This window comes from Dipodomys ordii, unplaced genomic scaffold, assembly GCF_000151885.1.
Source record: "Dipodomys ordii isolate 6190 unplaced genomic scaffold, Dord_2.0 Scaffold90, whole genome shotgun sequence".
Classification (NCBI taxonomy): domain Eukaryota; kingdom Metazoa; phylum Chordata; class Mammalia; order Rodentia; family Heteromyidae; genus Dipodomys; species Dipodomys ordii.
The window spans coordinates 7,894,140-7,910,318 of NW_012267306.1; positions in this window are offsets into that span (position 1 = coordinate 7,894,140).

Here is a 16,179-nt window from a genome sequence, read left to right on the forward strand (position 1 = left end):
GACATTCTGAGAGAACATAGGTAAGCATTTATAATTAGACCTCCGATATGAGGGCCCCTCAATGTAAGCTTAGTCAAAATAGAAACTATTGTATATTTTTTAAATTGTGATTGAAATTGACCAAAATAATAGTTATATTTTAGTAATAGTTACAGTAATAATAATACAACCTAATTTAGAGGTAAAGGATAATTCTACTATCCAAGTTTTAAAGTGTTATGTCCTATTGAAAAACTAATAATTTGGATAAAAGTGCATGTGGAAATTCAATGATAGCAATAGTACTAGTTAGCTGCTAAATAATTTTCTTAGGAAAGATAATGTAAAACAATGAGTTATACTTTACATATGTTATTGCATTCTTATTTGCAATTTCTAGGATAATAAATTTTCCTGGACTTTTCCATTATTAAGTTTCCAACAGTTTTGCACACCTTGAGAATTACTATTTCAATTTCTCCACCAAGGTTCTCCAGCAATTTTCTATTGTTTTTATTCTGCAGAAGAAAATATATCTTATAAATAGAAGTATGTAGATTATCAACAGAAAGGCTTTCTAAATTCAATATTAGCCAAAAATAAGTGAAAGCAATTTTCCCAAAGTGTCTTGGTGTCATTAAATCCTATCAATGTATATTCTGTATATACAACATTTAAAATGACAGCATAGCAATGTACAAGTGTATATGTGCCATACTTTTCAAAGATTAGATTATTTTTCAGTTCATTCTGGGTGGTCTTACTACTGACTTTTGCACTACAATGAGCTGATTCTGAGTTCAGGGTTATTGAAAAGCGTCATAAATAAATTCCATGTATGAATTGCTTCAGTACCAAACAATATTTACAAGTTTTAGCAACTCTGCTTTCTCATTGCAAGTGAAAAAGCACCAATATCTACCATTAGTTATCAAGTCATCTATATTTTTATAAAGTTGAATATATACTGATAATATCTCCTGGAAAATTCAAGTATGACTGTGAAGGCAGAGAGTTATGTTGTAGGTTGTACTCACTCTTGCCTGTCAAAGCAAAGGCACCATCTGTTTAAGGTAGTCTGCCTACTTTTTATTGGCTAATCCACTGTCATGATTCAGACAATCCATGTAACAGGGTATCTGTTCTAAAAAAAATTTAAAAATGACATCCAAACACGACTCTTTGTATGAAAATAACATACTGACCAGGAGCAGTCCCATGTGCCTATGAGAAAAAAAATCACTCAACAACAAAAGAAAAAAACATTTAAAACTGAAATATTGGATGTTTTATGTCAATGAGATTTCAGGAAGCAGGGACTGTAAATTAAAGCTCAAGGGAGTTTCCAAGCATAGCGTTTGAAAAATACAGTTTTATCTTAAGCTTTCTGTAAATCATCTTAAAATTTGTATGATTTGTTAATACAGATGGCTATTGTTTTTTCGGGGGTTGGAGGAAAAAGATAAATTAGCAGAGAAGAGGATGGAAGTCTCAGGACAAACTGAGGTACAAGAATGTTTCCATGTTGTAATGGTACAAGGGTTTCAGAACAATTAGAGTCACTGACAAAAAGCATCTGGAACGTAAGCATTTCACTTATACCACTAGAAATCTACATTGTTAACATGAGTTATTAGATTTTAAATTTATTTTAATATTAAAATAAGTTTTGGGCTGGGAAGGTGGCTCAGTGGTAGAATGCTTGCCTCATATGCATGAGGCCCTGGGTTCAATTCCTCAGCACCACATAAACAAAAAATCTGGAAGTGGAGCTCTGGCTCAAGCGTGAGAGTGCTAGCCTTGAGTTTAAGAGCTGAGGGTAGTGCCCAGGCCCAGAGTTCAAGCCCCATGACCTGCCAAAAACATTAAAAATAAAATAAATAAATAAAAAATAAGCCTTAAACAAAAACTGTGCATAAAATTCAAAGCTGCATCATTCAACATAAACCCAGTGCTACAGAATTTTTTTTTCCGGGCGGGGGGGGGGGGGGGGCCGGTCGTGGGGCCTGAACTCTGGGCCTGGGCGCTGTCCCTCAGCTCTTTAGCTCAAGGCTAGCGCTCTACTACTTGAGCCACAGCGCCACTTCCGGCTTTTTTCTTTTTGCTTATGTGGTGCTGAGGAATCGAACCCAGGGCCTCAGGCATGCAAGGCAAGCGCTCTACCACTGAGCCACCTTCCCAGCCCAGTGCTACAGAATTTTAAATTTAAAATTTCCATGGACAGGACACAATCAACTTTCTGTGTATCCAGTAATCGTGGCATCCTGATATACCTATGTGGCAATTTCCTTGAAGTCTAAAGAGACATTAGGAGCTATTTTCTTGACCAGGAGCAGTGGGAAATTACACTTCTGTCATGGTTCAATCATTTAGCACAGTGGCCAAATAGCGTGTGGCTAATGAATATCATGTGTATTGGGAAAGTTTTTTATTGCCAGAATTTCAGGACAATTGTTCTAGCATAAGGAAGAACTGTATTTTTTCAGTGATGTCCTCATCTTTCCATTTTGAGGCTGAAGAGAGGGCCGTACAGTGTACTTTGAGGATAGAGGACATGGACAGGAGGATTACTCCATTTTTAGAAAGGAGGGAGCTAAAGAACACCAACTATACACAGGGAGAAGCCAAGAAATAACCAGAAATTGTAAGTTGGGACATCAATGGGAGAAAAGACAGAATAAGTTTTACTTTCTTTAGGAAAGTAGAATTTTCCTAAGAAATTTAAAAGTACCACTAGGAAAAGATAGTTTTAGAGCTATTTGGGCTATTCTCAAAGAGAATGTGATTGTTAGTTCAGAATTTGTTTATTGACCTGGAGATGCAGATTTCCAAATGCGAGAATATTTCATGTAATATTAAACAACTGTGATAGGCATGCATACGCATGTATGACCATGGTTGTCTATATGTGTTCTAAATAATTCCAATATATTCACCCTTAACTAATAACCTTCTATTCATTTATATTCTAGAGCAGGTGATTGTAGGTATTCTGACTTTCAAAGCTAAAATATCTTCCTGGGAATAAACAATCTTTACATAATAATTACCTCGTCATTTTTCTCTGCTTTTCATGTCTCATTAACTTACAAGAATGGGTTATAATTCTTCTTTCACTAGGATTGTACCTTTCAGTAAAGACAATCCTACTCTTTCACACCAAATTCAAGGAGAGCCCAGAGAAATGCAGTGCATCAGGGCTCTCATGGCTTTAGATTCCTACTACAAGCATTACACAGATTTCTGCTGACACTCTGCAGTCAACTTCAGGTTCTGCAACAATTTTACATCCTCCTCCTCTGTTTCTTCATGAGTGCTGTCTAGGGAACTATTGCTTGAGCAACTCAGAGCTGGGCTCTGTGAATCCTCACATAACTGCCAGACACTTGTTACAGAAAGTCCAAAGGTCGCCATTGGCATCCATGGGAGCCATCCCAATTCCTGACTCACCCCTCTTAACATTGCTTCTCTGGAATATTCTATCGACTGGTTTATTCCATAAAACTGAACAATAGCAATAAATTTACTCAATTTTAGTACAACTTATTAAGTCTTCTTGGTCCCTTGGCTGAGAGCATCCAAGTAGTATTGTTTCCCTTATCTCCTTAGAGGATATTTTTCAAAAGAAAGCCTGAAAATAGGCCTCTACATCCCTAAACTCTTGCATAAAAAGTAAATGAGGCAAACTTTATGCTGTAAACATCACAGCAATCTTCCAAACCTATCTGAAGTGGGGCTCCAGCCATCTGCTAAGTTGGGTATATTAATATATGTAGCATAGTCATTATGTGTGAAATTTAAGAATCTTAATGACAACATAAAACACAAAGAGTAAACTACTTTGGAGGTAGGAAGGATTTTTTCCTTAAATTTTATCACTCAGATTACTACCTCTTCTAGCAGTCTACCTTCACTTTATCCATCTCTGCGCAGAATTATGGGCACTCCGGCTTCTGGAGTATGGGGGAAATGCATCTACATTAAAAAATACTTTTTCTTTCCTCTATAATCTATATATAGCATTGCTATACTCTGGGTGTATTAATCTTCAACTCTATTAATCAGAAACAGATGTAGATGACAGATAATCATCTATCCCTTGCACGGACACAAACTTAATAAGAGAGTTATCACAAAAAAAATTGGCAATGAACTCAGGAAGAACTCAAAGATTAATGTATCTCATTTATTCACTTAAAAAATTCACCAAGACCTTATTATGTGTTCAACACAAGAAATTCAAATCCAACTTCTAGAAAATTACAAGGTATAGGTTGGGATAAAATAATTGATATTGAAATATATAAGAAAGAATGATTAGTATTTTAAGACAGGAGATAAGCAGGGAAAGGCAATTTAAAAAATAAGAAAGCCTTACAGACAGGTGAAAAGAGTAAATCCTCTTTGCAACCCAGAACTCATTGCTAATATGAGATTTAGGGGTGGGGGATGGAGGGTTGGGGGTAGAGGTGTAGCTGAGGAGGTGGGAGAGAAGGGATGGTAGGGGAAAAACAAAGGAGGAGGCAACAATGCTGGATAAGAAATATACTCATAAGTCCTATGGTTTCCCTAATTTGCAATAACTAGTATATGTCTGAGACAAGCAGAAGAGGTCAGATAAGTTGATGTTAGGTGAATACTTACCCCAAGGTAAGTATTCAAATATTTTTTTCTTTCTTGTGATTGTTTCTAACATATTTATAAGGTGATTTTTTTGTTGTTTTGTATGTCCCTCCCCCATGGTATAACCCCTGCTTTTATTGTATTTGTTGTTGGTATCATTTTTGAAGGGGAAGGGCAAAAGCAAATTGTTTAAATAGGGATACAGGTGGACCCATTGCAACAATGAGATGTACAAGTCGTTATGTTGAAAAACTAACTTTACAACTTTGGCGGGGAGGGGGAGAATAAAGAAAAAATTTAAAAAAAGAAATGTACTCATTACCTTGCTCATATAACTGTAACTCCTTTGTACAGTATTTTCACAATAAAAAAGTTAATTAAAAAAAGAAAGAATATTGATTCCTACAGCTATTGGTAATGTGAGGTTTGCTTAATTCACACAGGTTGTTCTGAGAATAAAGCTGAAGTAAAAGAAAAAAAAAAGGAGCCATAGAAGTAAGGGATGGATGAGAATGTTAAAGTGATGACACTGATCAAGATATATTGTCTTTATAAACCACTTTGTTCAATGGCAACTCCTTTGTATAACTACTTAAAGGAAAGAAGGAGGAGGACTAGAGGGAGAGTGAGGAGAGGAGAACAGGGAAGAAGAAAGAGAAAGGAAGAGGGAAGGAAGAGGGAGAGGAAGAAGACATCCAGACTTACTCCTGAAATACTAGACCTGCTTGCAGGCAAGCCCAGCCTGCATGATGCTATCACACTGAGAAATGGACACCTCTGCTTTGTCTGTGTGTTTGTTTTGCAGTGTTAGGTAGCCACCCATATTCTCATGTAACTTATTTAGTTGGTGGCTGATACACTTCAATACATCCTTAATGCCTAAGAAATGGATGCTAAGGAGAAATCTCTGAATAATATGCATGGATCCTTATGCTGAGCTCCATGGATCCTTATGTAGGACTCTCCATACATCAGAAACTTTCTGCAAGGTTCATGATGCCTTTCCTGTGCTTTTCCATTCCCAGGTGCTTTTCACACAAGGAAAGTACTGTATGAATAAGATTGCATATATCTACTATAGAAAAATCTTAAATTATGTGATGGTAATTGAAACCTTCCCCTCCCCCCCAAAAATGCATGCATATCTAATGCTTTGGCAAAACATTTCAGCATGGTTTCTGTTTTTCAGTTTATTTAGTAGTAAATTGTCTGACTTCATACTGAAAATTTTGTTTTATGTAGAAAAATTCAAGGCTACTTATTTCTTTCATAATATTACTCATAATTTACCTCTCAAATATGTACTTCAGAAAGACAATCTAGAGAATGGGTTTGTGCTGGGGAAGGAATCAACAGGTTGGCAACTTTTCAAATCAAGACTTCTCATTATATGAGGATCTAGGGTTTTCCACAAGCTATTTTCACATCATGTTATGGCTGACTTATTTGGCAGTTTGGGGTTTAGATAGTTTATTTTTCAATTCAAACACACCTTAATGTGTCATTTTCCTGAATTATGTAACATTGTTGTAAGTTGATATGAAAAGAAACAACAAAAAATCCTTATTATTTCTTACATTTGCCTATCTTTTTGTCCTGGAGACCTACTCCAGTGCAACTTACTTGCACAAGGTAAAAGCTTTCTATAGATTTTGGGAAAATGTGAAGAACATTTTTACATTTTTATTTTTTATTATTATCTTTAAGTAATTGTACAAAGGAGTTGCCATTTAACAACACAATTGATAAATACAATGCATCTTGATCAGTGTCACCCCTTTTAACATTTTCACCCACCTGACCCACCCACACATTTTCCCCTGACACACCCCTTCGCTTACTTTTCCTAGTTTTATAGAATATGCATTGAATCCTTGACTTCATTCCCCCATCTTCTCCCTTCATCTTTTCATTCGCAGGCCTCTCATCTATTAGGTTAGTCTAATAATCTGCCTAAATCAGAATGCAACAAGAAGAATATATAGTATTCTTTCCTCACTTCCAAGCATTGTATCTGACTAACAATTCTCAAATCTCAAAAAGATATCCAAGAAGAGAGATTTGAATCAATATAAACAGTGACGGTGATCATTCTGCCAAATGGCCAACAGGGAGAAAAAGGGAGAAGGCCAAAATAACCAACCAGTCTTGCAGCTATGGCTGAAAATTAAACCTTTTCCATGTGGCTTTAACATATACAATTAAATGGAGAGAGTACTCAGGAAGGCAGGATTGTCAAGCTGGGAGGGTACCAGGTTACAAGAACTAAAACATATGTTTATATTTTTTCTGATAACTTTTGTGTTTGCGTTGTAATCATTTCTTTTGAACTGTGATACCAGAGAAAAACCCTCCAGTAAGAGAGAGGAACCTCCCTTTGTTATCAAATTCATTAAAACACTGTCATTTAAATGGATGCTTCTTGAGCAACCAAGTAAGCCCTATCACTTGCACCTTCCCTTAACCTTCTCAAGGAACAGAGAGTAAAATTACTTTGGATGGAAAAATGAAGTGAAATATCAAATGAATCAATAGGAGAGATGCAGTCAATCCATTAATCCAGGGACATTTTCAAGATAGCACTTTTCTGACATCATCATAAACCTACCTGAAGGAAGGTATGGGACCAGGGAGAGAGAGCTACAGAAGAAGGGAAGGGGGAGACAGGGGCGGAATGCAGTCAAGAACTCATTGCATACATCACAAAATTGAGAGAAGAAAGTTAGAGGTAAGTAGAAAGGGGGTGAGAATGTTGAAGGGGTAGCACTAATACATTGTATTCATGAATTGCTTTGTTATATGTCATCTCCTTTGTATAACTACTTAAAGATAAAATAAAATTAATAAAAACATTCGCAATCTCACTGAAGTTGAATGTTATATTTTTTATTCAGATCAATTTTTCCAACTTTCATTTATCTTTGTTATGTTTTATATTAAGTTCCAAATTGTTGTGGCTTAAAATGTAGCATATTAAAAAAGAATTTTACTATGTTTTTTAAATATAAAGGTTTATTTTTTTAAGTCAGTCGTGGGGATTGAACTCTCAAGCCTTGCCCTCTACCACTTGAGCCACAACACCACTTCCAATTTTCTGGTGGTTTATTGGAGATAAGACTCTCACAATCTTTCTTGCTTGTGCTGACTTTGAACTGCGATCCTCAGATCTCAGACTCCTGAGTAGCTAGGATTATAGGTGTAAGCCACCAGTGCTAAATAGAATATTTTTATCTTACATATTTTTATAACATGTACTATTTAAAGCCGAAATAAGTTTAGAAAAAATAAAATCAAAGGTAGACTTTTTCATTAAGATATAAAAAAGTATCCTTTAAACATGGTGAATTTATCTCCAAATTGTTTGAATATTTCTTAGTTGTTATTATAACAACTGAAAGTTAGGCAGCTAAAGACACATTATTTACCACTGAAATCTTTGGGCAAAAGATGACTCTATAATTTAATTAGCTATTAATATTTTTATTCATAATTTTTCAATCATCTCTCAACTTTATCAACACTTTCTCATTAATTCAACATATTGTATTAACCATGATCATATTTATAGCACACCGAGTACAAAAAGGCTATAACCAGAAAGAAAAGATTTTTTCTTTTATTTTCTTTTTATTGTTAGTGATGCATAATCATCTTGATACTTAATCTTGTTAAATATTTAAAATGAAAGTTTTAAACATTAATGAAAATATATCAGAAGAATTGCTGTTTATCAACCAAAATTTAAAAAAAATAAAATATGCCATAAAATGCATCATTTTATACTGATGTTATGTAAATAATTTTCACATCTCAGTCACTAGCTAATGTAACACTAATATGCTAGAAAAAGAACTATTAAAATAGTTCTTTTTGAATATAGAACTATTTTAATAACTTGCTACTATTAAATAAATAATAATACTTTTTTTCTCCAAAAAAATAAACCAGAAAACGACAAAGTTCAGCATCTAGACTTGGCTAAAGAAATTCCATTTTTATTCAATAAAATTAGGATAATTTATGCAAGCTTACTATGGCTAGATATTTTTTAAAAGCCATGCAGAATTTCTTAAATCAAATATAGCACCCCTGACAGAAAACAGTAGCACCATAAATACGTTAGAAATAATAGCAAGAAAGAAAAAAAACCACTTGTGTCCCTTTCTTGGAGTTCATTTCGCTTAACATCATCTTATATGGTCATATGTACATAGCTTTTGACCTTTTCTGCTTGCCCCAGACATGTACTAGTTATTGCAAATAAGGGAAACCATGGGACCTATGTTTCTTTGGGCCTGGATTACTTCACTTAATATAATTTTTTCCAAATCTTTCCATTTCCTAACAAATGGGGCAATGTCATTCTTTTTGATGGAGGCATAGAATTCATTTGTATATATATACACCACATTTTCTTGATCCATTCATCTACTGAGGGGCATCTGGGTTGGTTCTATACCTTAACTATGGTAAATAATGTGCAGTAAGCATAGTTGTGCTGGTAGCTTTAGTATGGTCTTGTTTGTGATCATTTGGGTAAATGCCCCAAAGTGGGATTGCTGGGTCATAGGGAAGTTCTATGTTGAGTCTTTTGAGGAACCTCCATACTGCTTTCCAAAGTGGTTGAACAAGTTTACACTCCCACCAACAATGCAGAAGGGTTCCTTCTGGCCACATGTTTCTTTGTACATTCCTCCCCCACAGTATAACCCCTGTCTTCACTCTATTTGATGTTGGTGCCCTGCATATTGTATATACACTTGTCTAAGTCGGGAAGTAAAGGGAAAAACAATGGTTATATAGGGATACAGGTTGACCCATTGTAACAATGAGATGCACAAGCTACCATGCTGAAAAACAAACTTTACAATTTGGGGAGGGGGGTGGTGTGTAGTTGAGAAGGTGGGAGGGAAGGAATAGTAAGGGAAAAACAAAGGAGAAGGTAACAATACTTGATAGGAAATGTACTCATTGCCTTGATCATGTAACTGTAACCCCTCTGTAAAGTACTTTTACAATTAAAAAAAATATAAAAATAGCAACACCATTGACAAAATGCAAAAATTAGTCCCCATTGAAGGAAAGGCAGCAGCAGGTCAGTCTGACATGAAGCTAAGCACATTTCAAGCAATGATTTCACACAGTTCACAAGACAAAGAGACCGCGTCAACTTGTGTCAAGAATGGAAAATCAACAGAAGGCCTCATGTGCTCAAATAACCATGACCAGAGGAAGTCAAGTGATTCAAACTTCAGGGCTTTACCCAAAGCATCATGTTCTTTCCAACAAGACAGTCCCTGAACTCTAGTGGAAAACAAAAGAAAAGAAAAACAAAAAACAGATGAACTGACGTGAGCACAAACTCCCAATGTGATAATAGACTTGACTCTAACTTTTCAAAAGCAATAGGCCACATAGACGAGCATATTCTCTCTTTTTATTTTCAGAAACACAGTCTGTATGCCCTTATGTTAGCACTTTCATAGATTATATATACTTGCATATTATAGATCTACACAAGCTCTTATTTATGTTTAGTTTGGCACATTATCCAAGGACAAACTTTGGGAGAGGAAGAATCATTCTCATTTGTCACACAGTTCTATACTACATACATTTCCTTTGTTAATCTACCATTAAAGTCTTACCTGAAGTGTCAGATTATTATTCATAGCTATATGAAGTCAGTAGTGCAATCCTTGAAATGAATAAGAAAATAGGGTATGCATATGAGAGAATAAAGAAAATAAAAATAAGCAAAAGGAAAGAAATGTACATATGACCCAATTTGGAAGAAATAGTTTTTTGTTAAACTATCTAGAGTTCATAAACTTTGTAGATTAAGATAATGATGATTATCATTGTGAAGATTAAAGTGTGCTTGTGACTTTAGCTAAGTATAACTATGCTACAGTATTGTAAAATTTATGTAATCACTTGATCTCAATAAAGAAATATTTGGAGAAAAAAGAATATTAAATTTGATATTATACCATAGCACTGGATGAAAACATAGTAAGCCACACGTTAGTCTTTTTTCTTCACTTTAATTACTAAACTGATTAGTTTTAAAAATTGTGTGTGTATTTATATGCAAATATAGGTACTCCTAACAACTCAGGATGCTGAGATCTAAAGGCTTTTGGTCTGAGCCAAGTCTTTAAGACTACCATCTCCAAAATAAACAGCTGAATCAGAATGTGAGCTGAGCCAGCAAAGACAAGTTAAAATTCAATACTACAAAACTAATAATAATAATATAGTACACAATTTTTAAATGCATCAAATAGAGCTTGCCTCAAACAGGAGCAATACTTTCAGATCAAACTTCAGTTATTTCTGAAATACAGAAAGGAGACAAAGTGATTCATACTGGAAAAAGTCACCAAAACAAACTTGTAGAAGCTAAGGATTTTTAAAATTATGTAGGAACTGGTAAAAAAAAATGTCTGTAGGAGAACAAAGTCATAAAGAATTCCATAGCAAGCGCATGGAATGGTAGGCAGCTAATATAGCCCTAGTAAGATTAACTGGGGCAAAATTAAGGAATTCTCTTTTAATCCAAATGCATTTTCTGTTACTTTGCCATCTCCCACATATTTTCTTTCTTCAATGATAATCCTTAGCATTCACAGTTGTCTCCTAGTAGGCATCCCAGGGATGGAGACAACAAAATTCTAGACATTTCGTGATGCTAGAGGAAAATGGAGAAAATTCCCAGAAGAAAGGAGATGATACACCTTTATCTATGGTGATCTTCCTCTTCTTCTAGAATCACTGGAAATGAGTAGCTAATAAGTCAGGTCAGCTGTAGTTTGTGTTCTACTTCAAGACAGACACCTCTAGCTAGAGAATCAAGCCTCTGAAAGAAGTTGAACCACGGATATAAAAAAAAAATCCTAGATGGAACCATAAGACACTTTACAAGCACCAGCTCTACACAAAAGAAGCAACTCTGGAACTGAAGGCCGAGAGATCAGATTAGAAAGAACCCACATTATCAACCATCCTTCCAATGGAATCTCCATGAGATAGTAACTCCAAGTGGTGCTGGATATATTCATTAACCAGACACAATGGAGAAGCATCATGTAAAGCATCGGGCTTTACATCATGTACTACATTAATACACACAAGTTTTAGTTTGCATTTACTTTAAATAAAAGTGAATGCTGAGACCTGAGTCCCACCTCTTAGACATTATGCGGTAATTTGTCAGTGGTGCTGCTTGGGGACCAGAATTCTTAAGACTCCTGAAGTGATACACTGTGCAGCCAAGTATGAGATCCAAGCCCGGATTTATGGTGTCTGGTGTGTTATTCAAAGAATCTCCTGGGATTTGTGATATTATCTTTATCCTTACTAGTTTTCCTCTGTTGCCACTTCCTATTATTGGAGGGAAGAGAGGGTTTAAGAGAGGATGTAGGTAGTTTAGTATCTCTCCAACAGATATCCTAAAGATTAATCAAAAGCCCCAAGAAGACTCAATGACAGAAGCTTGATTTCCAAAAATTATGCATTCAGGAGAGCAGACTCTAGCCAACAAAGTACATTAAGAAAAGCAGGATATACCAATTTATTAATTTAGGATCAGAAATAGAACTTGAACAAGATAGAAAACCGTACAGGGGAGATATAGTTAGCATGGAATAACCATGTTAAGTGGCTTGAGCACCTTGGACTTCATTTATGGGAACATCAATTCTTCATCCATTTATTTAAAAATAATGAGACTTATTGAATTTCAGTGATGTGTCTGTATAAGATATAACCATGTAGGAACTGCTTTTGGTCTTGGAGATCTAACAATATATTCTGGTGGCAGTCAGAAAAACAAACAATAAATCAACTCATTAATTAAGAAAAACACCAGAAGTGAGCATAGTAGGCTGTTCCTTGAGAGCCCATGTTTATCCAGAGCATAGAATGTGACTTTCATTGAAAGTAGGGATTTAGCAGCAGCAGTCTGGATGCAGGTAGACCCTAACTCTACTATTTGGTACAAGTAGAGAAGGCACATAGTGACAGAAAGAGGAGGTCCTGTGAGGATGGAGAGAGGCAAAGATTCAAGTCAAGTTTCCACAGGGCCAGAAATACTGTTGTTTCTTTCCTAAATTGAAATACGTATCACATGTGTATGTATAATCTCTATCTCATATATGCACCAAATATGCCATTTATACACCATATTTATATATACCTTATATAAATATTCACATATATAATACTGTACACATATACATATATGCATATATTTGTATATATACATATATTTGTGTGTATATATTTGTGTGTGTGTATATATATATATACATCCTATTCACCACTCAGTATTTTTTTTTCCTTTCGCCATCCTTTTTCTCAAACAGATCCTTTCCCATTTATGTCCTATAGTCAGTCATCACTATCACCATCATCATCGTCATTATCAGTTTATACTATACAAATGAGAGAACATTTGAAGCAAGGAACAAGGGGCTCACACTTTTAATCTTAGTTACTCAGGAAGATGAGACCTGAGAATTGCCAGATTGAAAGCCAGCCACAGCAAGAAAGTCCATGAGATTCTTATCTATTTTCTATTACACAAATGAACAAAGAAACAACTTCCATAAAAAAATCTCCGTGTGGGGCTGGGAAGATGGCTCAGTGGTAGAGCGCTTGCCTTGCATGCCTGAGGCCCTAGGTTCGATTCCTCAGCACTACCTAAGCAAGAAGAAAAAAGCCGGAAGTGGTGCTGTGGCTCAAGTGGTTGAGCGCTAGCCTTGAGCTGAAGAGCTGAGGGACAGCGCCCAGGCCCAGAGTTCAGGCCCCACGACCGGATCTCTCCCCCTCCAAAAGATATATATTATGTGAATTACACCAGACCCAAGTAAATGTAAATTGCATGACTTTGTTGTAACTGGAATGTGCTTATAAATCTACAAATAAGCACATTCCATGGTAAAAGAGAAAAATATATATACTGCGACTTGATTTTAAATTATACAGAATTCGAGACATTCACATAATAAAGCTGTTCATATGAGAAGATATTCTCAGAAGAGGATCACAATGCTTCAATAGCTAGGGGCATATGTTCATATAAAAAGTTTATCCAAATGAACCCCAAGAAATGGAAACAAAAGATGTTTTCTGCTTTTTTTAATTCTCCTTTGTCACTGTTTTCTTTAATTCTGTACCTTTTGTCTTGTATGTAAGTTTATCTATTTGGGAGAGAGTAAGGTGGAGCACAGAAATGTTAGGACAAAGGGTGAACAAATCATTGGACATTATGTTGAAAATGAACTATATAACTGGCTGTGGGGTTCGAGAGGAAAAAACTGGGAGAAAATGAGGGGAGAGGTGACACTGTTCAAATAGAAATGTACTCATTGCCTAACTTATGTAACTGTAACTCCTCTGTACATCAACTTTACAGTAACAATTTTAAAAAATCAATTCTGTGTGTTGTCAGTCTTAATGATCTAATTCTAAACATGTCCAGTAAATAGCCTCAGTGTGTACTCATTCTTTGACAGGAAATGGGTAGCAGGTAAGTACTTTGTTTCATGAATAAGAAACACTGGGGGTGGTTCTATCCTGTTCATATGAATTTCCCAGCACACAGTGCAGAGCCTAAGAGCTGGTGAAGGGTTGGTTTTTTGGTCATCTATTTTACAGGAAAGTTAAAAGAAATCTGGAGAATTTGTGCTCACCTGGGGAACACGCTCTCATCAGCTAATTTTGAGAACAGGAAAAAGGAAATTGTATCCCAGACAGCTTGACTTTGAAACAATGGGACAATCTCCTTATTGCTTAAACACACAGCATTGTGCTGCGCTTTCTGTACTTTCCTCGTCCTTACAAGAGCTGAATTTATCCTCAAAGACCTATGGAGATATTGCCAAAAGAGGATTTATTGAGCTTCATTACATCTTGAAAGGATTAGTTTGCACCTGCAAGTAAGGAATCTCAACTGGTTTAGATACACAGGCTGCAGGCGCCTTCTTTATTATCCTTCTTTGAAAGGGAGATACTTGACTGATCATCTTAATAAGTTTCAAGTCACTGCTAAGGAGCCAGAGTGCCATCTACTGGCCAATGTGATTGGGGCTTTATAGAGGGCCTCTCTTAAACTTGTATGTAGTAAATTATGACCTGAAGGGTTTTCATTTCTTTAAAGCTGAATTACAGAATTCTTGAAAGTATCATTTCCCCCTAAGGATATTATTCCACTCCCAACTGCATGAAATTATGTTAAAATCTATTCCTAAAAGTAAAGTGTTATGAAAAGAGAATACTTTCTGTCTTTTGACAAAGAAAGCTCTCATTTTACAGTTAAGAGAATTTTTTCTCCTATTTCTCTTGTAAATTACCTCAGGTAAATTATCTTTTAAACAGAGTGGAAATTCTTGATGATTAAAACATTATGTTCTCTAGTTAAGTAGGACAATAACAACTTTAAATTAGAAACAGCATGAATCAAAAAGTATAGAGACGGTTCATAGATTTAACGTTACATTATTCTCATATCTGTTTGTTCCACTTAAAACATCACAGACTTCTGCAGAGTATTTTTTTCCATTTTTCTCAATTTCTGTGTTTGTAATAATGTGCTTTAAATTTTCATGCATCTGAATTTTCTTTAAATCATTCTATTGGAACAATTCTGGAAATGTACTGTGTTCCTAAATATAGTATCCAACTCCAGAACCTTCACTTAGGAAGTGGTTCCCACAAATTATCCATAGAATTAAGCAGTGAAAGGCATCGCTAGGCACTTCCCAGTTTTCACCCATCAGTCGCCATCTCTTCAAGGATTCTTGATTCTCCCCAGACTACTCCAGATCCCCAGTAACCCAGATCTAAAAAGTGATAGATGTAGAAAGAACTGTAAAAGCCAGTAGTTTCATCCTACTTTTGTAGTACTCTATTGGGCCACCTTAGTTCCAGAACTCCTGCAAGAACTGATTTCCTTTAACTTTTGTGGATTCAGTCTAGACTTTGTCTCACTTGATCTGCCTGTCTCCATCCACCCTTTTACATGTGGATCCGTGGCTTCTCTTGCTAAAGAACACAGTACAGACAAACTCCTCAGGGAAAAGTGCTACAGAAATTCATATAGTAGGCCAGCATTGCTGTAACGACTTTACTTTGTTTTCCTCTCTTTGGAAAAAGAATGTATTGTTCAAGTTTATCAAAGATCTATTTTATCGCTAATAAAATCTTACCAGATACATTTTTTTTGTTTTAAACTGATACAAAGCACATAATGTCTAGCCTCCATGTCTGCGTCATCTAAATATTTTACACAATCTTACATATGTGTGTATATTGATGTATTTATATATTATCTAAAGTCTAAATTGCCCTTACTAATTTTAGAAAGCTTATTGATCTGAAATATTTATCTTCACAAGTTAATACAGTTTTATTCAGTATTTCCTGTTTTTAAAATATCCGATTTTAAGATGGAAAGAAAATGCCCTCTAGTGGTAAATATTTTAATAAGCATGCTTTTAAAAAAACATCAGATTTATTAACTTGAAGACTATTTATTATAACTCTAATTGCCTAGAAAATACAGGCTAGAAT